Raw genomic sequence first — 22,282 nt, forward strand, 5'->3', positions numbered from 1 at the left:
GCTCTGAGCTAACATCTATGGCCACTCCTCCTCCTTTTTTTATCCCCCCCAAAGCCCCAGTAGATAGTTGTATGTCATAGCTGCACATCCTTCTAGTTGCTGTATGTGGGACGCGGCCTCAGCATGGCCGGAGAAGCGGTGCGTCGGTGCGTGCCCAGGATCCGAACCCGGGCCGCCAGTAGCAGAGCGTGCGCACTTAACTGCTAAGCCCTGGGGCTGGCCCCTCTTGTTCCTTAAGGTGGGCCTGTATTGCTATGAATTTCCCTCTTAGGACAGGTTTTGCTGCATCCTACGTGGGTTGGTATGATGTATTTTCATTTTTATTTGTCTCCAGGTAGTTTTTGATTTCTCTTTTAATTTCTTCATTGATCCATTGGTTGTTCAGTAGCATGTTATGTACTCTCCACATATTTGTGACTTTCCCAGTTTTTTTCTTGTAGTTGATTTCTAGTTTCATAGCATTATGGTTAGAAAAGATGCTTCGTATGGTTTCAGCCTTCTTAAATTTATTGAGACTTGCCTTTTTTCCCATCATATGGTCTCTCTTTGAGAATGTTCCATGTGCACTGAGAAGAATGTCGATTCTGCTGTTTTTGAATTGAGTGTTCTTTATATATCTATTAAGTCTGTCTGGTCTAGTTTTTCATTCAATTCCACTGTTTCCTTGTTGACTTTCTGCCTGGATGATCTATCCATTGATGTAAGTGGGGTGTTGAGGTCCCCTACTATTATTGTGTTGCTGTCAATTTCTCCCTTTTGATCTGTTAATAGTTGCTTTATGTACTTTGGTGCTTCTGTGTTAGGTGCATATGTATTCATAAGTGTTATCTCCTCTTGGTGGAATGTCTTTTTTATCATTATATACTGCCCCTCTTTGTCTCTCATTGTCTTTTTTGTTTTTTTTGGTGAGGAAGATCAGCCCTGAGCTAACATCCATGCCAATCCTCCTCTTTTTGTTGAGGAAGACTGGCCCTGGGGCTAACATCTGTGCCTATCTTCCCCTACTTTATATGGCATGCCGCCACAGCATGGCCTAACATGTGGTGCATTGGTGTGTGCCCAGGATCCAAACCCGGGCCGCCAGCAGCAGAGTGCGTGCACTTAACTGCTATGCCACAGGGCTGGCCCCTCTCATTGTCTTTTTTATCTTAATGTCTACTTTGTCTGATATAAGGATAGCAACAATGGCAATTGTTTGCCATTGACTTGGAGTATCATCTTCCATCCCTTCACTTTAAGCCTGTGTTTGTCTTTAGAGGTGAGTTGTGTTTCGTCAAGGCAGCCTATTATTGGGTCTTGTTTTTTAATCCATCCTGCCACTCTGTGTCTTTTGATTGGAGAATTCAATCCATTTACATTTAGAGTGATTGCTGATATATGAGGGCTTAATACTGCCATTTTATCTCTTGTTTTCCAGTTGTTCTGTATTTCCCTTGTTTCTCATCCCATGTATTTCTGACTGCCATTTCAGTTTGGTGATTTTCTATGATGCTTTTCTCTTTATTTTATCTTTTGTGTCTCTGTTCTGATTTTTTTTTTGTTTAGTGGTTACTGTGAGTTTATATAAAAGATCTCGTAGATGAGATAGCCCACTTTCTGAGAGCCTCTTATCTCCTTAGCCTAAGCAGGTTCCATCCCACTCCTCTTCCTTGTCTAAGTTATTGTTGTCACAACTTATTCTGTTTTGTGTTGTGAGTTTGTGATTAAAGTGAAGTGATTATAGTTACTTTTGATGCTTTCCTTCCCTTTATGTTTAATGTTAAAATTGTTTGCTAACTTGTTCTGATAGAGAGCTGCAATTTTCTGGTTTTGTCTGTCTATTTATCTCCTTGCTTAAGGCTTTGTAAACCTTTCTTTTTTTTGCAGGTATTAGGGCCTTCTTGATCATTTCTTGTAGGGGGTGTCTTCTGGCAAAGACCTCCCTCAGCTTTTGTTTATTTCAGAAAGTTTTTATTTCTCCATCATATCTGAAGGATAGTTTCACTGGATAGAGTATTTTTGGCTGAAAGTTTTTGTCTTTCAGTATTTTGAATATTATCATTCCACTGTCTCCTAGCCTGTAAGGTTTCTGCTGAGAAATCTGCTGAAATCCTGGTAGGGGTTCCTTTGTAGGTTATTTTCTTCTGCCTTTCTACCCTTAATATTTTTTCTTTGTCATTGACTTTTGCCACTTTTACCAATATATGCCTTGGAGAAGGTCTTTTTACATTGATATAATTAGGAGTTCTATTGGTTTTATTTACATGTAATTCCAGCTCCTCCCTCAGGTTTGGGAAGTTCTCAGCTATTATTTCTTTAAACAAGGTCTTTGCTCCTTTTTCCCTCTCTTCTCCTGCTGGAATACTTATAATCCTTATGTTGCATTTCCTAATTGAGTCAGATATTTCTTGGAGGATTTCTTCATTTCTTTTTAATTGTAGTTCTCTCTTCTCCTCCATCTGAAGCATTTCTAAATTTTTGTCCTCTAAATTACTAATTCTGTCCTCCTTAATGTCCGCTCTGTTTTTTGTTTTTGTTTTTGTGAGGAAGATCAGCCCTGAGCTAACGTCCATGCCAATCCTCCTCGTTTTGCTGAGGAATACTGGCCCTGGGCTAACATCCATGCCCATCTTCCTCCACTTTATGTGGGACGCCACCACAGCATGGCCTGACAAGCAGTGCATCGGTGCGCACCCGGGATCCGAACCCGGGCCACCAGCAGCAGAGCGTGTGCACTTAACTGCTACGCCACAGGGCCAGCCCCTCAGCTCTGTTTTTTAAGGATTCTAGATAGTCTTTTATCTCATTCATTGTGTTCTTCATTTCCAGGATTTCTGTTTGGTTTTCTTTTAGAGTTTCAATCTCTTTTGTGAAGGATTCCTTCTGCTCATTAATTTTATTCCTGAGTTCATTGAACTGTCTTTCTGAGTTTTATTGTAACTCATTGAGTTTGTTTATGATAACTGTTTTGAATTCTCTGTCATTTAGATTGTAAATTTCTTTGACTTCAGTATTGGTTTCTGGACACTTGTCATTTTCCTTCTGGTCTGAAAAATGTATTTCATCATACTCTTTGATGTGGTGGACCTTTGCTGGTGAATAGTGGTAGTATCTGGTCTCACATTCGACCTGCCACCACTGTGGGGGACTGGAGCTGTGTTTTCTGAGCCTGCCACATCTTCTGGCAGTTGTGCCCATCTTTTGGAATCTGTGCTGACAGGGCCCATCTGTGTTTGCCTGCTGGCCACCACTGCTTCACACACACAGGTACAGGTGCTCTGGTGCAGATCCCCTGCCCTGACTGACTAGCTAAGCTGGTGCACCAGGGAGGATGTCGGGAAGGGGCACTTTCTTCCTGCCCACCCTCTTGCTCTGCACTAACTGGCAGCATGCCTGGGCTGCTCAGCTTGGTGGGGGCATCCCCACAGTGATTGAGCCACCTCGGTGTGGAGCATTCCTGTGGGCTGGGAAGCAACTCCAAGAATGAACACTTTCCCTCAGAGGGCTACCTTTTCCCCCTCTCCTCTCAGAGTTGCGTGCTGGCCACTGCATGAGGTCCCACACCCTAGATTGCTGCCACTGGGGAGAGGGAGGAGATCTGCTTATCTCCTTCCATTGCTTCCTGGGGATCCAGTACCCCCACCTTCAGACGTATGGCTGCATGGATCGCTCCAACGTCTGTTGTGCTGTGTAGATGTCTTCTGTTTGTTAATGAATGTCCCTTTTGTTGTATCTTAGATGGGAGAGGCTACAGGAACAGCTCACTCCACCATGATGCTGATGTTACTCTGATCTTCATCTTTTTTTAATAGCTGAGTAGTATTCCATTGTGTATATATACTACATCTTCTTTATCCATTCATCCCTTGATGGGGACTTAGGTTGTTTCCAAGTCTTGGCTGTTGTGAATAATGCTGCAATGAACATTGGATGCATATATCTTTATGCATTCGTGTTTTCATGTTTCTTGGATAAATATCTATCAGTGGAATAGCTGGATCATATGGTAGTTCTATTCTTAATTTTTTGAGGCATCTCCATACTATTTTCCATAGTGGCTACACCAGTTTACATTCCCACCAGCAGTGTATGAGGGTTACCTTTTCTCCACATCCTCTCCAACACTTGTTATTTCTTGTCTTGTTAATTGTAGCCATTCTGACGGGCATTAGGTGATATCTCATTATAGTTTTGATTTGCATTTCCCTAATGAATAGTGATGTTGAACATTTTTTCATGTGCCTGTTGGCCATCTGTATATCTTCTTTGTAAAAATGTCTGTTCAGATCTTTTGCCCACTTTTTTAATTGAGTTGTTTGTTTCCTTGTTGTTGTGATGTGTGAGTTCTTTATATACTTTGGATATTAACCCCTTATCAGATATATGGTTTGCAAATATCTTCTCTGAGCTGTTCGGTTGTCTTTTCATTTTGTCGATGGTTTCCTTTGCTGGGCAGGAGCTTTTTAGTTTGATGTAGCCCCATTTGTTTATGTTTTCTTTTGTTTCCCTTGTCTGATGAGACATGGTGTTTGAAAAGATGCTGCTAGGACCAATGTCGAAGAGCGTACTGCCTATTACACATTCATTTCTTTATCCAGCAAACATTCATTGAGTATCCACTATGGCTCAAAGTTGGATACGACACAGTGCCTTTTCTAGCAGCTTCACAATGTTTGACTTGAGAGGCCAACCAACATGGAAAAGCAAAACACACTTGAACAAATCAATTTATGAAATGTTAATACAGAAATATTCACAATCTGGACAACACCTTGGCAGTGAAACAAAATAATAATGTTGGCAGAATAAGCTTTATTCTTGCTTAGAGAAACAGTTGCCTGCTATCCTCACGTAATTGGATGAGAACTCAGAAATGTTCTTCTGTTATATTCAGAAAAGGAATGTTTGGTCACTCTTGATTTTTATTTGTGTTCTTCAAACTCTGAAAGAGTTGTTTTGTCCTAGTTCCAAAGGTTTCACTTTCTGGTAGCTACTACATCAGCGAGGGTAAGATTAGTCAACTGGGGGTACTTGCTTTGGCTAATACTAACTTGCTAGAGTTCCTTATGGGGAATATTGCTAAACTAAGATAGTGTCATTAGCATTTCCGTTCAGAAATAAATTGAAGAAAAAGTCCAAAGGTTGCTTTGTAGTATGGTCTGCTTCTATGGCATGTATGTTCTACCTCCCAAGTCTTTTTTTTTTTTTTTTTTGTGCAGAAGATCAGCCCTGAGCTAACATCCATGTCAATCCTCCTCTTTTTGCTGAGGAAGACTGGCTCTGAGCTAACACCCATGCCCATCTTCCTCCACTATACATGGGACGCTGCCACAGCATGGCCTGACAAGTGGTGCATCAGTGCACACCCAGGATCCGAACCCGGGCCACCAGCAGCGGAGTGCATGCACTTAACCACTACGCCATGGGGCCGCCCCCTACCTCCCAACTCTTAAGGCATATTTTATATTGAAAAGCAAAAATCATGTGGTTCAATTGTTACCTAATCACTACAATCTTTTATTATTTTTATTATTATTACCATAGGCAAGAGGAGGGAGCATCTTACATCTTTTAATTGAAGACTTTTGAACTTCTCCCCAAATCTATTGCTATCTGGTTGTTCTTTTTATCAGTAAATGGTAACTCTGTGCACCCAGTTGCTCATGCCAGAAACCTGGTTGTCATGCTTGAAAATTCCATCTCCCTGTACTTCACTTCCAATAAGTGACTTTTCTACCTTCAAAATATTTGTTGAATTTTGTTACTTCTCTCCATCTCCATTGTCATTGCCCTGGTCCTAGCCACCATTGTATCCCTCTGGACAACTGTGAAAACTTTCTCACTGGCTGCTGCTTGTCCACACTTGCTGTTTCTCCAATCCAGTCCAATCCTCAATAGGTATGAGAGTGATGGTTTAAAGGGAGATCACTTTATGTCACTTGTCTTAGTCTGTTTGGGCTGCTATAACAAAATACCACAGACTGGGTGGCTTATAAATAACAGAAATTTATTGCTAACAGTTCTGGAGGCTGGGAAGTCCAAGATCAAGGTGCCAGCAGATTCAGTGTCTGAGAATCCTATTCCTTGTTCACAGCCAGCGCCTTCTCCCTGTGTCCTCACATGATTGAAGGGCTAGGGATCTCTCTGGAGGCTGTTTTGTAAGAGCACTAATTCCATACGTGAGGGCTCTGCGCTCATGACCTAATGAACTCCCAAAGGCCCTACCTCTTAATACCATCATCTTCGGGGGTTAGGTTTCAACATATGAATTTGGGAGGGTACACAAACATTCAGACCATAGCAGTCATTTCTCTGCTTAAAATCTTTCAGTAGCTTCTCATTGCTCATAAGATAAAATGTAAAACTCCTTAGCATGGCCTATCAGGTCCTACATGATTGCTACTGACATTTTGAGCCCTTGGTCACCATGCCCCAGCCATATTGGCTTCCCTCCTCTTTCAGTGCACCTCAAACCCTTCCCATCTCAGAGCCTTCTTACTTGTTGTTTCCTCTGCTGCCCTGTCCTTTCTCCACCTCTTGGTGTGGAAACCCATTCTTCAGATCATAGCTTGAATGTCACTCTTCCTTCAATCCTGATCCTGCAGGCTAAATTGGATTCCCCTGTTATATTTTTCTCAAAGCACTCTATTCTTGTCCCTATCATCAGTAATAATTATATGGTTATTTGTTCAATTATTCATTCAGTGTCCATCTTTCCCACTATTATAGCTCCATGAGAGCAGAGACCTCACCTGTTTTTGTTCACATTGTATTCCAAGCACCTAGAACATTTCCTAGCACAATAAGTTATCTCATAAACATTAGTGTTCACTAAAACCCTAAAGGAGTCACCGTTTTTATGATTTATATTTGTGGCATTTTATGGGAGAAATCACATGCATAGTAGAATATACAGACTTGGGGGGGCATGCCCATACTAAGACTGACTCTTTCATCAGTGTTGGATTTTGATAGAACTGTGAGGGGCTTGTAAGACCAGAATGAGTTCTCCTGTCTGAATCCATTTAAGCAAAGTCCCCAGGAAACATTATGCCGCATTTATTGAAAGTTTTCATCAGAGCATATTGCAATTTTTCTTTCTTTTCCAGATATTATGCTATCCTAATGTTATTCATTAATATTGCTTAATGAGCCAAAGAGAAAATTATTACTCTTTACTTAATAAGTTATTCCTTTCAGAAACGTTCCACTTTAAAGTTCTGTAAAGGAGGAACAAAGGGCCTTTACCTGAAGGTATTTAAGTCCTCTTCCGTCAGATACAACTGATTCCCAGTCATAGAGGGCTAGAGTGTTCCTCAAGGATTATCCAGACTCATGGCTCCACTTCTTTCTCATTGATGTGGAAGAGCCATGTTATGAATATCTCTTAAATTTTGGTAGTAAGTGTATGAGTGTTTATTATATTTTAAGTGTGTTTTACATATTTCATAATTTAAAAAACTTTTGAGTAAACGTCACACAACTTGTTCTCTGATCTCTTTCCATTAATACAGGGTTCCTCAACCCTTGGCACTACTGACATTTTGGGCCAGATAATCCTTTGTTGTTGAAGGCTATCCTGTACATTGTGGGATCCTTGGCCTCCACCCACTAGATGCCAATATCTTATGTTCTGTCATTTCTATTCTCACAGTCATTACTTATTTTGGGCCCTCATCACCTCTCACCTAGTCTCCACATCAGTCCCTGAACTAGCCCATTTATCCAATATCCTACGTTGTTAATACACCCTCCACGTTACCATAAAAAGAATAATACTTATGATTCATTTAGCCTCTACTATGTGCCATGCCAGTGTTGAGTGTCAACTTATTTGTCAGCTCTTGTCTGACATGATGAAATCGAGAAACAGAGATGTTAAACAACTTGCCCCAAATGACATTGCTAGTGAGTATAATACAGGATTCAAATTTAGGTCTGCTTAACTTCAAAGCCTGTGATCTTTGTGTTATCACACTGCCTAAACATGATGGCTTCCTAAACATGAGTGGAACTTGTTCCTTCCTTTTTACACTCAGTGGCTTCCCACAGCATTCCTCAGGCAATATGATCTGTCCATTCCTTTCAGCATCCTGCTCCCATAAGTGTTTCCATGCACACTGTATTCTTATCTCACTGGATGGTGACCATTTTTCCAGACTTGCCATGCCTTTGCCCATGCTGTTTCCTCAACCTGAATGCACTTTCCATCTCTTTTTCTACTCTAACATTCTAATCACCTTTCAAAACCTAGCTCAATTGTGTTCCTTTCAGTGAAACCTCTCCTGATATACCCAGGATGAATTGTTTCTTCTTCTTCACTCCCATAGTACAATAATTGTTACATATAGCTTTTACATCATTCTGTTTTATTAGGTACTTTTCTGCATATCTGTCTGTAAACAGCTGGAAGTCAGGGATCGCTCCTTATTTACATTCTTCCCCATTGAAAAAAGATTGAAGTAACTAGAGGCTGCCTCTTTTAGCTCTGTATTTCCTAGAGCACATCACATAGGGGTTTTTAGAAAACATACACATACACTACTATTCAATAAAAATTTGTGAATACATGGATAAATGAATGAGTACATGACAAAATATTTATGATGCATTTTTTCCTGACTGTGTGTGTTATAGAAAGTTTGGAAAATACAGGGAAAAAATAAGTAATTCATATTCTCACTACATAGATTTTGGAAAATATCTGTCTGATTAGCTGATGTCGAGAAATGGCTTAGAATATCACCAAAGGTGTCATTTGGTATAGAGTGGACCTAATGGGCAGAAGGCCAGTTGCACAGATCCCTGTCCTCTCAGAGAAGGGCACTTATATCAGGAAAGGCTGGACACATCAAGGGACTGCATGGGTATTTTTATGTATAGGTATAAATTTGAAAGCTACAAAGAGGTATCTTGTGAAAAGTAAATTTCTCTCCACTCTTGTCTTTCAGCCACCTAGTTCCCCTTCCCAGAGGCAAATATTGTTACCAATTGATTTTACATATTTTAAAAGATAATTATTCCAAATAATACTTATTTGGAAAAATAATTTTTATACATTATTCTTGTGCTTTAGACAAAAGCTACTATTAAAAGTCTCATATCTAAATAATAACCCTGATTTAGCTAAAAAAAAATCACCAGTAAATTGATTTTGTGAGCTAGCAATTCTTTTTAAGCACAGGTGAATGGATGGTCTTGAGGTTGCAGTATAATGCTACGTTTGTCTGTTGTGGTAGTTTTTGCTTCTTGGTGGCTTACAGTAGGGCTTCTGGAGAAAAATCACATAAGCCTGTAAGTTGACACCTTCAAAACTATCCCCCAAATCATGTCTTTGTTTTCCAAGTCAGCTCTCTCTGATGTGTGGCTATTTTAAACCTTTTGAATTCCTCAAATGTCTGACTATGCCACTTTCTTCGTCACTCTTAGCAGATGACCTTGCCTCCTCTTCACAGGAAAAAAGAAATCATCAAGGTTTTTTCATGTAACAAGCTTCTTTCTGCCAAGCAGATGCACATGTGTGAGTTTTAGAAGGACCATCTCATGGTATTTTTTATGGAAGATGTTCTGCGGTGTGGATTTATGTTGATTCCTGGGCAGAGCTAAGTCAGATCATGAAAAAAACAAGATTGAAAGACTGAAACAAAGAGATATGGGGAAAGAAGTGCATGGATGGAGATCTATGGATTGTGCCCAGAGTATGAGAATAACTGTGTCCTGTGAGGATGCTTGACAAGCACTCCTGCAGAGGAGATTCTCAATAATTAGGTGAACAAAAGGCCTTTTCCCAGGTCTCTAAATGTTTGCTCAATAGGCTCATTGAAAAGGTTGAAATGGTGGCAGGGAAGGAGATTATGCATAGGTCCAACATCAACTTCACCCCTGGGGCTGACTCACTACTTCAACTTCTGAGTGTGTAACATACCTGCTGCAGTGACCAATATCTGAGCCCTGATCCAGCCCCCAGCCCTGGAATATCAACCAGCCAACTAGTGGCAGATTGATTACATAAGCCTCTTTCTATCGTGGAGAGGGCAGCAATTTTTCCTCATTGTAAACATATATTTACTATAGATATAGGTTTACTTTCCCTGCATGCCAAATTTTTACCTGCATCATCATCTATAGTTCTACTAATTACCTAATTCATTGTAATGGTATCCCATTAACCATTGCTTCTGACCAGGGAATTTGTTTATTCGTGAATGAAGTTAAAGCACTGAGCTAATACTGTTGAGATTCACTGATCTTACCATGTATCTCATTGCCCAGAAGTGGAGGGACTTTTAGAAAGGTAGACAGCCCTTTGGGAGACCCAGTTAAGGTACTAGCTGGGAAACAACACCTTGTGAGGTTGTAATGCCATCGGTCAGGATGCAGTAAATGCATGTCTTCCATGGCCATGATACATGGTTTCAGAAACTAGTGGATATGAAGTAGAAGTGACACCTCCCACTGATAAACCTAATGACCCTCTCCCCAAATTTTTGCTTCTTGTCCCTGCAACTTTTAACTCTGCTGGTCTCACAGTCTAATTATCCAAGGGAGGAATGAGTCCATCAGGAGACACAAAAGTGGGTACATTGAGCTGGAGGTTGAGACTGACGCCTGGTCTTTTTGGATTCCTCATGCCTCATGAACAAGGGAGGAGAGAAATTACATGTCTTGGCTGAGGTGCTTGATTTTGATTTTAGGATAAATAGGATTTCTACCATACAATGAAGGCAAGGAGAAGCATGTTTGGAACCTAGGAACCATGTTGGAATCCTTTGCCTCCTCTTCCTACTATGCCCAGTGGTAAAGCCAATGGAAAACCTCAGGAATCTATATTTCAGAGTCAAAAAGGCTCAGACCTTTTAGGAAGGAAGGTTTATGTCATCTCATCAGGTAAATGATTTCAACCATTGAAGCTTCTGCTGATAGCAAAGGAAGCATAGAATAAGTAGTGGTAGAAGAAAGTTATAAATGCCAGATACAGCCTCATGGCCTAGAGTAGCTATCGTTATCTTCTTCCTTGGTCTGTTTTTTTTTCCTTGCCCTTTTTGTTTGTGGTTAACTTCACAATTTAGTCCATAGATTTCACAATATCAGTACTGAGTTGTGACTTAACCAGAGGAGGAAAAAACATTAGCTAAAGATAAATGAAGTTATTGATGAGATTCTGTGTCTTGAAGGGAGAGAATGAATGTAACTTCTTTTGTACAAGAAATAATTGCATTATGAGAGGCAATGTTGTTGTTGCAATTTGTGGTTTGTAATTTTAAGTGTGGGGAGAAGGATGAACAGATGCTGAATAGTCAGAGGGATGGACAGCGACAAATATTACTGACTGGCTCATTCCATACCTTTTCAATCCATTGTAGTATGCCTTCCTGGGCTTTAGAAGCTGGAAAGCTAAAGACTATATTTCCAAGACTCATTTGAAGTGTAGCAAGGGTTACTCGTGCTTTCTGCCAGGCAGATGCACCCCTGTCAGTCTTGGCAGGCAGAGTGAGCATCGCAAGGCAGAAGCCACACAGTGCTTCTGGGGAGCACAGATGGATATGCTTTCGTACTTTTCTGCTGCAGCTGTTGTAGAGAGGTTCGAGTGACCAGATCCTGGATTCATGAGTATCAAGCAGCAGATAATGGCAGCAAGGACAGACCTGCTACAGAGTTCCCATGATATGGTTGGGCCTTTCTCCTGGCTGTGTTGTCAACATGCAACAACCAAGCTTGGTTCCTTGGCCTTCCCAGACATCCTGAAACTAACCAATACTCTGTAATAAATCCCTTTCTGAAAGTTTAAACTAGTGAGTTTAGTTTAGTTTAGACAACTCTGTTGTCTAAAATTAGTACTTTAATATATTTCTAAACTAGTCATTGGCAAGGGGAATAGGATTCTCCACTTTCAGAGAGGGGGTGGATGTTTGAGAATCAGATACAGTAACCCCCTCATCTCCCATTCAGTCCTCAACCACTGAAATTTGGCATCTACCTCCTGTGCTACTGCTTTTGTTAAGATCACCAAGACTTCCCTGATGGAACCTCCTGGCAGCATTTGACCCTGTTGCCCACTTAACATTTTTCAAAAAATCTCACTTCTTTTTGCTTCTGTATATACGATCTTCTGGTTTCCCTCCTTTTTCTCTGTTTCTCTTCACTATTCTTTGAGGGACCTTCTGTCTGCTGCTGATTATTTAAAGATGAGTATTCCTCAGTGTTCTATACCAAATCTGTTTCTCTTCTCACTCTACATATTATTCAAGGGTGATTTTAGATTTTCTCTACTCCCATGACTTTAATTGTTGTTAGTGCCATCAAGGTGATTCTGACTCCTAGAGACTTTGTGTATAGCAGAACGGAACCCTGCCCAGTCTTTTTGCACCATCCTCTCACCTTCCGGTGCTGTATCAGACAATGCTCTGCGGTTATTCATAGGGTTCTCATGGCCAGTTTTGGGGGAAGTGGGTGGCCAGGTCCTTCTTCCTTGTCTGTCTTAGTCTGGAAGCTGCGCTGAAACCTATCCACCCTGAGGGACCCTGCTGGTATTTGAAATACCAGTGTTGGAGATTTCAGCGTCACAGCAACACACACCCACCACAGTGTGACAACTGATAGACGGATGGTGTGAGTCCCTAATTGGGAAACACACTTGGGTGGCATGGTGAGAGCACTAGATCTTAACCACTAGACCACCAGGGCTGGCTTTAATGAATTTCTTTATAATGCTGACTCCCAAATTTATTTCTTCAGGACAGTTCTCTCTCCTAAGCACCAACTGCATTCTGAATATCTCTGTTTCTGTGGCTCCTAAGGACTTTAAACACAGAACTCATTTGCTTCCTCCTCTCACCTCATCAAAATCCCTCAAACTAGAAAACTACTTCTTAATTGCATTCCCTATCCTGGTAAGTGGCATTACTGTCAACAGGATTGTTCAAGCCAGAAACTAGGTGTCAAGCTTCACTCATCACTCTCCTTTGCTTAGCCAACCAGTCTTCAAGTCCTACCATTACTACTTTCCAAATATCTCTCAATTCTTCTCTACTGCCTTAGTTTTAGATACCATCAACTCCAGCCTAGTTTACTGCAACAGCCTCCTAACCAGTCTCTTCCTCCAATCTTGCCTCCTTCTAGTTCATTCTTCACATTCAAGGCAGACTAATACATTCAGAACACATGCCAAGTCATGTCTTTTCCCTGTCTGTAGAATAACATCTTAACCCCCTTCACAGGGCTTGCAGGGTCTTCCATGGGTCGGCTTCTATAGCATCATTTGTTGCACTCCTTGCTTCCTCTCCAGCACACTTGATATCCAGCCATACTGAACTCCTCTCAGGTCCTAGAATATGCCATGCTTTCTTTGGCCTGTGGAACAGCATGCTATTTCTGCTCTAAAGGAACTGATTTCAACTTAGATATTATTTTCTTCAACAAGTCTTTCCCTTCTGGCTCATTGCCCCTGCTTTGTTCTCCAACAGCAGGGAAATGCCTTCTACTTACCCATAATAATACATTTGAGACCTGCAGTTGTAACTCCTGGTTGCTTTTCTGTCTTGCCCTGATACACCTAGCTCTGTGGAGGCAACAGCTGTGTCTATTTTGTTCATTATTAATGGCCCCGTCACCTAGCAGAGTACCTGGCAGTTAAATTTTGTGAAGTGAGTGAACAGTTGACACAGTTAATAAGGTAGTATATGATGGGGAGTAATAATTAATTGTTCACTAATTACTGGCTAGTGGCCATAATTGTTAAAGATTTAGCTAAAATGAAACAGAGTTGCATAAATCTACATCATAGTCAAGCCTTTTTTCCTACATCAATGATACCAGCAGTGTGTTTCTCTATACTCTTACCAACTTAAAAAAAATGTTTTATTGAGGTACAACTTACAATAAAATGTACAAATCTTAAATCTAAAGCTTGATTGACTTTTTACATATGTATACATCTCTGTAACCACTACTCAGATCAATATATAGAACATTTCCAGCACCCCAGAAGGCTTCCTCACCCCCTCTTCCAATCAGTCTCCTCTCAAAGGTAATCGCTTCTGACCTCTTATCTCTTCTTAAACACAGATTTGTTTGCCTGATTTTGAACTCTGCATAATGAAATGGCTTCTTTTACTCAACATCATGTTGGTGAGTTTTGTTCTTTTGCATTGCTGTATTCATTCCATTGTATGACTATATTGTACTTTATCCATCTACTGTCGAAAGATATTTGGGTTGTTTCAAGTTTGAGCTATTATGAATGAAGCTATTATGAATACTCTTGTGTATGTCTTTTGGGGGACATAAGCACTAATTTATGTCAGGTGTATAGACAGGAGAGGATTTGCATTATCATAGGATATGCATAAGTTTAGTTTAAGTGGATATATTATCAAATATTTTACCAAAGTCATTATACCAATTTATACTCCCATCAATAAATGTATGAGAGTTCCAATTGTTCCACATCCTTGATATTTCTTCATATTATCTTTTACCAACTTATAAAAATTTACATAATCATCTGACCCATTTACAACAACATGGATAGACCTGGAGGGGATTATGTTAAGTGAAATAAGCCAGAAAGAGAAAGACAAACAGTGCATGATTTCACTCATATGTGGAAGATAAACCAACACATGGACAGATAGAACTGTTTGGTGGTTACCAGGGGCTAGGGGGGTGAGGGGTGGGCACAAGGGGTGGAGGGATGCACTTATATGGTGACTGATAAGCAATAATGTACAACAAAAATTTCACAATTAAAAAAAATTTGCATAATCATCTGAGATGAAAATTGAAATTACCATGATAGTATAAAAGCATTCAAAATAGGCTTCTTGAGTTGGTTAGTTTTCAGCCATAAAATAATAAGAATGGCTAATATTTATTGAGCATGCAATGCTTGCCAGGCGTATTCCTCACACTGTATGTAGGCTACCTCATTTAATCATCACTACAGTTCTATGAAGTAGATTCTGTTATCCCCATTTTAGGGATGAGGAATTTATGGCATAGGGAGACATAGCATGAAATCATAGACTTTTAAAGAACTTGATGGAAGCACCTGTATAGATGAATTAATGCAACCCCTCACTGCTGACAAAAAAAGCCAGCCCAGAAAGCAGCCTGCATCTTATGAAAGAGGTCACTCAGTTTGTTAGAGGTCAAATCTGGATTGGAATCCAGATCTCCTAACTTCTCCTCTAGCTTGGATAATAAATCAGTAGTGCACAAACTAGATAAAATTAACCGTAATCAAAACAAACACGTTTTGAAAAAGTACTTCATTCCCTTCAGAATTTGGTTATTATGACTTTGGTTTGTGGAATAGTTTCAGGAAGTTCTAAAATGATTTTGAAAGTGTCAAGTAAGGTCATATAAGAAAAGGATTCACATTTTGTGGGGCCAAAAGCTTATACAGTTCGTGGGGGGTGGCTCATTAAGAAAAAGAATTTAAAAATATCTTACTTTTGCAAAATGCTACAAAAACATGTGAACACATTGCTGGGGACTGGTGGCAGCCAGCCTCCCATTATGAAGATTTCCCCCAATTAACCCTGTCTTCTGGTATTCATGCCCTTGTGTAATTCCTCTCCCATATTGTATTGGGATTGGTCTGTGAGACCAATAGAATATAGTAGAAGCGATGTTACTTTGGAGGCTAGGTTATAAAAGACATTGTGACTTCTACTTCTTTCTCTTTTGGATCATTCACTCTGGGGACCCTAGCTACCATGTTATGAGAACCCTCAGACAGCCCTGTAAAGGAGTCATGTAGTGAGAAACTCGAGGCCTCCAGCCCACAGCCATATGAGTGAGCCATTTTGAGAGTGGATCCTCCAGTCCTAGTCAAGCCTTTAAATAACTGCAGCCTTGACTACAACCTCATGAGATATTCTGAGCCAGAACCACTCAAAGAAACCCCTCCCAGATTCCAGACTCAGAAACTCTGTGATATAATAAGGTTATTCCTTTAAGCTAATAAGTTTTGGAGTAATTTGTTATACAGACATTGGTAACTTATGCATGTCCCTCATAGGGCCTTGGAAGAGGCCCGAGCCAGTGAGAGGCCTGGAAGTTTGAGTTTCATATGCTTTATGATAAATTGGGCTCTGCCTGTGTTAATGGCTAAGTCTACTAGATTGTTGTGGCAAAGTCAGCTAGTTTTCCACCAAAATTTGCTATTTCTTTCTTCCACAAAGGCTGTAACTAGGTCATGCCTGTCCAGCCATGAGCCACAATGCCCAGCCTCCTTTGCAGCTAAGTGTTTGTTTCATGTGGTTAAGCTCTTGTTAATGGAATGCAGCAGAAGTAGCATGTGCCTGCCCATCTGAACTGTGCTTTCAAGAGAATGGCTGTTATGCTCTTTTCCTCTTAATCCTGGGCCAGGATGGTGACAAGCAGAGTGACCTTGGAAGCCACATGTTGAAGATGGCAGAAACTCTGTTCAGCTGAGACCCTGAATGACTTCATGGAGCAGAGCCTCTACTCCTTCAGGCTGGAACACCCCCTTGAACCATTTTGTTAGAGAGAAATAAGCTTCTGTTGTGTTTGAGTGATTCTCTTTTAAGGTCTATGTATTAAAACAAGTGAGCCTACCCTAACTAGTTAGTTATTTTCTTCAAAATTTAGATACTTAATTAAGTAGTAGATAATAACAACAATAAACAAACACATAGGGACAGAGATTGGATTGGTGGTTACCAGAGGGGAAGGGGGGAGGGAGGAGGGTGAAAGGGATAATTTGGTACATGTGTGTGGTGATGGGTTGTAATTAGTATTTTGGTGGTGAACATGATGTAATCTATGCAGAAATAGAAGTACAATGATGTACACCTGAAATTTTTACAATGTTATAAACCAATGTTACTGCAATAAACAAAAAATTAAAAAAAAAAAAAAATTTAGATACTTAATTTTTTACCCAGGGTCTAGTCTTGATGTTATTTACTTCTGTATTTGTTTGGTAATTTATTAACTTTTCATTCTGTAAAATTTCAAACATACAAAAGTAGAGGAAATCATATAATGAAGCCTTATGTACCCATCACTAAGCTTCAACCTTTGTGTTATAAGGCCATTCCTATTTCTTATGTGTATGCCATTTCCTACATATTTATGGCCATTCCTATGTCATTGGTACCTTCTTTCCTGTCTGCCCCCTCCTGGATTATTTTAAAGCAAATCTCAGAATCTCAAGCATCATTCATTTCACTGGAGATTTTGTGTGTGTGCAAGTGGTCCATAATTTATTTAAACTTTCCAGTCTTAGGTTATTTTTGATTTTTTTTCTGTTACAAATAGCATTGCATCAAATACCCATGTACACATACCTTTGTGAAGTAGGTGAGTATTTTTGTAGGCTGGAGTCCTAGAATGGAATTGGTGAGTCCACGGGTATCATGCATGCTGCCCAATGGCCAAATCAATCAGAAAAGATTACAGTCTTGGAGTGACGTCAGCATCATGGCGGAGTGAGCTTTCCCGTGAATTCTTCCCCCACAAAATACAACAAAAGTAACAGCCACAGACAAACAACGGAATCCCAGACAGTCAAAAGCTGGAGCGGAGGGATCCACACTGCCGCACATCTGAGAGCGGAACGTGCTGGGCCCCCGGAGGTAGTGGGGAGAGGTAAGGAGAACTCCGCTCCCTCCCCATCAGATCAGCGACCCGGTCCGCACGGCTCCCAGAGAGGGGGGAGGGGCGGCCCTCGGCGGGAAACTGTAGCTCTTCGGGCGCTCTCAGCCAGTGGGAAACTCCCGCACAGAGGGCTCAGAGGAGCCACAGGGCTACCATCAACATCTGAGCAACCCAGAGAGCGGATAAAGAGGGGCAAACGAGAAGCCTCCCATGTCAGGGACCCAGAGGGCAAAAGAGAGAGCTCCCCCCTCCCCACAACCCGGAGTCTGCAGCTCGACCAGATCTAGCGGTCCGAGGCAGACCTGAATAAATTGGACTGGACCCGTGGATCGCAGTGGGGAAAAGAAACAAAACAAAACAAAACAAAACTGCGGATCGCAGCAGAAAAACTGGGGCAGAGCGCAGGGGGCTTAGACTACACAGCCCTTCACCACCACACAGTGGCGGCAGGTGGAAAGTGCAACCAGAGACTTCCAGGATGAGGAAAATCAAAACCAACACAGGAACCACAATGCAAAAATATATGAAATCACCAGACCAGAAACAAAATGACAAGCACCCAGAAATCAACCCCGAAGACACAGAAATCCATAAACTAAATGACAGAGATTTCAAAATAGCTATCATAAAAACACTCAACGAAATACGAGACAACACAGACAAACAATTCAATGAGATTAGGAGTTTCTTCACAAAAGAGATTGAAATCATAAAGAAAAACCTATCAGGGCTGATGGAGATGAAGAACACAATGGAGGAGATAAAGGAGAATCTGGAATCTTTAAAGAACAGAGCTGACAATATGGAGGAAAGAATTAGTACTTTAGAGGATAGGAATACAGATATACTCCAGATGGAAGAAGAGAGAGAACTAAGACTAAAAAGAAATGAAGAAAGACTCCGAGAAATATCGGACTCTATTAGAAAATGTAACATAAGAATTATAGGTATTCCTGAGGGAGAGGAGAGGGAAAGAGGAACAGAGAGCCTATTCAAGGAAATAATAGCTGAAAATTTCCCAAATCTGGGGAAGGAGCAGGAAATACCAGTAAGCGAAGCCAACAGGACTCCTATATATATTAACAGACAAAGGCCTTCACCACGACACCTAGTGGTAAGGCTAGCCAGGGTCAACGACAAAGAAACAATATTAAGGGCAGCTAGACAAAAACAAAAAATAACGTACAAAGGAACTCCCATCAGGCTCTCAGCGGATTTCTCAACAGAAACTTTTCAGGCTAGAAGAGACTGGAATGATATATTCAAAATACTAAAAGACAAAAACTTTCAGCCAAGAATACTCTATCCAGCAAAAATATCCTTCAAATATGATGGAGAAATAGTAACTCTCCCAGATAAACAAAAGCTAAGGGAGTTCATGGCCACGAGACCGCCACTACAAGAAATACTCAAGAAGGCCCTCAGGCCTGAAAACAAGAAGAGAAAGGGAACACAAAGCTTGGAGTAAGGAGAAAAGTAGGTAGACAAAATCAGAGAAATAGTAGATCTTTACCGGAATAGGTTAGCAACCACTTAAATACTAAACTCAAAGATCAAAGGAAGAAATTCACCAAAAATAAATTTAACCTCATCACTGTAAACACACAGCCACAACACAAGATAGAATAAGGTATAACAAGAGCAACTTAGAAGGGGAAGAGGAAAGTGACTGAATTGACTTAGTATAAGGAAATAGGAGGCTATCAGATAATGGACTATCTCATACAGAAGATTTTTCGCCCAAACCTCAAGGTAACCACTAAACAAATAATCAAATTAAAACCACATATGATAAACAAAGAGAAAACTAGAAGAATCATAAGACAGAACAACCAAACTGAATTGGCAGTCCAAAACAAATGGGACAAGAAACAAAGGAAATGCAAAAGAACCAGAAAATAAGTGACAAAACAGCAACATTCAACCCTCATATTTCAATAATTACCCTAAATGTAAATGGATTGAACTCTCCAATCAAAAGATACAGAGTGGCAGGATGGATTAAAAAGCAAGACCCAACAATATGCTGCCTTCAGGAAACACATCTTAGCACTAAAGACAAGCACAGGCTCAGAGTGAAAGGATGGAAGACAATACTCCAAGCTAATGGCAAACAAAAGAAAGCAGGTGTTGCCATACTCATATCAGACAAAGTAGACTTCAAGATAAAACAGGTTAAGAAAGACAAAGAAGGGAAATATATAATGATAAAAGGGACACTCTATCAAGAAGACATATCACTTATAAATATATATGCACCCAACACAGGAGCACCAATGTACATAAAACAACTATTAACAAACCTAAAAGGAGAAATCAACAACACAATAATAGTAGGGGATCTTAACACCCCACTTACAGCAATGGATAGATCATCCAGACAAAAAGTTAATAAAGAAATATTAGACTTAAATGAAAAACTGGACGAGATGGACCTAGTAGACATATACAGAGCACTCCACCCAAAAACAGCTGACTACACATTCTTCTCAAGCGCGCATGGAACATTCTCTAGGATAGACCATATGTTGGGAAACAAAGCAAGCCTCAATAAATTTAAGAAGATTGAAATCATAACAAGCATCTTTTCAGACCATAAGGCTATGAAACTGGAAATGAACCAGGAAAAAAAAACTGGGAATGTGACAAAAATGTGGAGATTAAACAACATGCTACTGAACAACCAATGGATCATTGATGAAATTAAAGGAGAAATCAAAAACTATCTGGAAACAAACGAAAATGATAACATGCCATATCAAACCATATGGGATGCAGCAAAAGCGGTCCTGAGAGGGAAACTCATAGCGATACAAGCCCACCTTAACAAACAAGAAAAAGCCCTAATAGGCAACCTTAAATTACACCTAACAGAACTAGAAAAAGAAGAACAAACAAAGCCCAAAGCCAGCAGAAGGAGAGAAATAATAAAAATCAGAGCAGAAATAAATGATATTGAGACCAAAAAAACAGTAGAAAGGATTAATGAAACAAAGAGTTGGTTCTTCGAGAAAATAAACAAAATAGACAAACCCTTAGCCAGGCTAACTAAGAAAAAAAGAGAAAAGGCTCAAGTAAATAAAATTAGAAATGAAAGAGGAGAAATTACAACGGATACCATGGAAATACAGAGGATTATAAGAGAATACTATGAGAAATTATATGCCAACAAATTGGACAATCTAGAAGAAATGGATAAATTCTTAGACTTATACAACCTCCCAAAATTGAACCAAGAAGAAATGGAGAATCTGAATAGACCAATAACAAGTAAAGAGATTGAAATAGTAATCAAAAACCTCCCAAAAAATAAAAGTCCAGAACCAGATGGCTTCTCCAGTGAATTTTACCAAACATTCAAAGAAGATGTAATACCCATCCTCCTCAAACTATTCCAAAAAATAGAGGAAGATGGAACACTTCCTGAATCATTCTATGAGGCCAACATCACCCTGATACCAAAACCAGACAAAGACAATACAAAGAAAGAAAATTACAGGCCAATATCGCTGATGAACATAGATGCAAAAATCCTCAACAAAATATTGGCAAACCGAATACAACAATATATTAAAAAGATCATACACCATGATCAAGTGGGATTTATACCAGAGACGCAGGGATGGTTCAACATCCGCAAATCAATCAACGTGATACATCACATCAACAAAACAAAGAATAAAAACCACATGATCATCTCAATAGATGCAGAGAAGGCATTTGACAAGATACAACATCCATTTATGATAAAAACTCTCAATAAAATGGGAATAGAAGGAAAGTACCTCAACATAATAAAGGCCATATATGACAAACCCACAGCTAACATCATACTCAATGGGGAAAGACTGAAAGCCATTCCTCTGAGAACAGGAACGAGGCAGGGCTGCCCACTCTCACCACTCCTGTTCACCATAGTACTGGAGGTTTTGGCCAGAGCAATTAGGCAAGAAAAAGGAATAAAAGGAATCCAAATAGGTAACGAAGAAGTGAAACTCTCACTATTTGCAGATGACATGAGTGTATATATAGAAAACCCTAAAGAATCTGTTGGAAAACTGTTAGAAACAATCAACAACTACAGCAAAGTTGCAGGGTACAAAATCAATCTACAAAAATCAGTTGCATTTCTATATGCTAATAATGAACTAACAGAAAGAGAGCTCAAAAAGATAATACCATTTACAATTGCATCAAAAAGAATAAAATACCTAGGAATAAATCTTACCAAGGAGGTGAAGGACCTATACAATGAGAACTACAAGACATTATTGAGGGAAATCCACGATGACATAAAGAAATGGAAAGATATCCCATGCACGTGGATTGGAAGAATAAACATAGTTAAAATGTCTATATTACCTAAAGCAATCTACAGATTCAATGCAATCCCAATCAGAATCCCAATGACATTCTTCACAGAAATAGAAAAAAGAATACTAAAATTTATATGGGGCAACAAAAGACCCCGAATAGCTAAAGAAATCCTAAAGAAAAAGAACAAAGCAGGAGGCATCACAATTCCTGACTTCAAAACATACTACAAAGCAATAGTAATCAAAACAGCATGGTACTGGTACAAAAACAGACACACAGATCAATGGAACAGAATTGAAAGCCCAGAAATAAAACCACACATATACGGACAGCTAATTTTCGACAAAGGTGCTAAGAA

General features: G+C 39.9%; 1 long non-coding RNA gene across 1 annotated transcript in view; it reads left to right on the top strand.

The window, feature by feature from the left end:
- LOC131415032 (uncharacterized) overlaps positions 1 to 22,282 on the top strand; it is a 55,193-nt gene that overhangs the window by 24,393 nt on the left and 8,518 nt on the right. Inside the window, exon 2 of the long non-coding RNA XR_009222303.1 lies at positions 14,044 to 14,106. This is a non-coding gene — a long non-coding RNA (uncharacterized LOC131415032). The remainder of the gene's footprint in view (positions 1 to 14,043; positions 14,107 to 22,282) is intronic.

The sequence above is a fragment of the Diceros bicornis genome, chromosome 15, assembly GCF_020826845.1.
Source record: "Diceros bicornis minor isolate mBicDic1 chromosome 15, mDicBic1.mat.cur, whole genome shotgun sequence".
NCBI lineage: Eukaryota > Metazoa > Chordata > Mammalia > Perissodactyla > Rhinocerotidae > Diceros > Diceros bicornis.